This window comes from Onychostoma macrolepis, chromosome 24 (genome assembly GCF_012432095.1).
Source record: "Onychostoma macrolepis isolate SWU-2019 chromosome 24, ASM1243209v1, whole genome shotgun sequence".
Classification (NCBI taxonomy): domain Eukaryota; kingdom Metazoa; phylum Chordata; class Actinopteri; order Cypriniformes; family Cyprinidae; genus Onychostoma; species Onychostoma macrolepis.
In genome coordinates, this window is record NC_081178.1 from 1,764,717 (window position 1) to 1,766,543 (window position 1,827).

Genomic DNA, 1,827 nt, shown 5'->3' on the forward strand with positions numbered 1-1,827 from the left:
GCGCGAAGATTTCGCGCGCCGGTGAAATAAGGCGCGTTTTTCTTCTTCTTCTTCTTTTTTTTTTTTTGCACGAAAAGACAGCAAGGAGCGAGTGTTTCTTCTTACGTTAAAAAAAACTACTAAAATGCTTTTTTAAAGTTTAACTATTTTTAACTTGCCAATAATCTTAAAAAACACGGCGCGACACGCAGAAAAAAGAAAAAAAAAAAGAAAAGAAAAAAAAACAAAACAAACAGCGACACTCACACACCTGTTCATGTTCCTGTAAACCACACACACACACACACACACACGAACTGACAGCGTTCAGAATAACAGAAATCGGATCTGATGTGATTAAACAAGCACGCTTGGCATGTATATTGTGTTAAAGTATAACGCCATTACCAACAAGAAATATGTTTCTGACTTAATTGCATCATTAAGAATCAACAGCGTCACAAACATCCCTCAAAATATCAACCTTTCCCCAATTAATGCACTCATAAAAACAGTCAATTACATAATATAATTGCCATAAACAAAACCAAACAGTTCAGAAATCATTTTACGCGAAGGTCTACGAATAATCAGCCCGTTTCCGTTTAAATCTGATTTGAGGCGTGTTGTGTGTTTTTAATTTGATTTTAGTTAAACAATCAAAGACTTTCAGGAACAGATATATGCTTTCGCGATAAAACTTTTTTTGCATTTTGTCTGCAAAAGGAAAATCAGTCGCAAGATAAAATAGTCCAGTAAAAGCAACCTACTTACATGTGAAACTTCGCTTCTGTTCAGCTGTATAATGTGCAAGTGTTCACACATTTCCTCTGATCAACAGAAAGAGCCACAGGAAAGCCATCATGAAAATCCCCAGAAATAAAAAACAAGTTGCGCATTTAATGTTCCAAGTTCAGTCTGAAGTGAATCCACGCGGAAAAGACCCTTAAATCCCTTCTTTCACATCATCCTCAATGTCTGTCCTGTCGCTGTGCCATTGATCCGCAATTCCCAATCACACACACACACACACACACACACAGAGAGAGAGACTCCAGCACATGAAGTTGTGGCTCTGTTGGAAAGGCAGAGCTGTTTCTCCTGTGTGTTCATGTGTATCTCAGACTGAACTGATCTGAGAGCAGCAGAGAGCCAGTGCTTCGATGTTCCTCCTCCTCCACGAACACCATCTGCTTCAGCCGCTTGTTTGGGCAAAAAGTGAATAAAGTGCATCATGTTTTGTTGCTTTAGGTTTTGTAATACCTATATAGGTTGTTTTTTTCTCATCCCTTTAAATATTATATTAATTGCACTGTGTAGCATACTCAGGATTTGAGAGTTAATACTGAAATTTCATGTGTGCATTGCTTTTTTTTTTTAGATGTAGAATGAGACTATTCATATGCATGCAAATGCCATTTTCATAACTTATAAAATTTACCCAGTGTGAGGTATAATACAGTGCATATGTCATAAATTATATAAGTGCATTAAATGGGTTTGCTCACATATATGGACTGGAGAGAAAGATAATTTGTCGAATTATTAGATAAAATTAGATCCGTGACTATTTATGAAGTTTGTTCAACTAAGCGGGGTGTGAATAATATGGAATATGAGTTCATAACTCCATCTGTTGGTCAGAGAAAGTATAGCAGGGCAGACTATCTAAAAATCTTAATTATGCATGTTCTTTAATTCAAATATCATTGCGAGAGATGCATCATTATTTTGTTTAAGATAGTTTAAATGCTCACTGTAGAAATATGTTGCTTGCATCTTATATTATTGAGTAGGCTATACGCTTTATTGAATATGTAACTGAAATGTATAACAAATAAGGGACCA

The 1,827-nt window shown here is 36.0% G+C and overlaps 1 protein-coding gene across 3 annotated transcripts in view; it reads right to left on the reverse strand.

Annotated features, from left to right (window-relative positions):
• Nucleotides 1-1,092, reverse strand: part of scn5lab (sodium channel, voltage gated, type V-like, alpha b) — a 181,992-nt gene extending 180,900 nt beyond the window's left edge. For 2 of the 3 annotated variants that reach the window (XM_058765379.1, XM_058765378.1), the window contains exon 1: nucleotides 1-744. This exon is cut by the window's left edge and continues 42 nt beyond it. The gene's annotated coding sequence lies outside the window, so the exon portion shown is untranslated. The other variant, XM_058765376.1, reaches the window with a different exon arrangement.
• Between the last annotated feature and the right edge of the window lie 735 nt (nucleotides 1,093-1,827).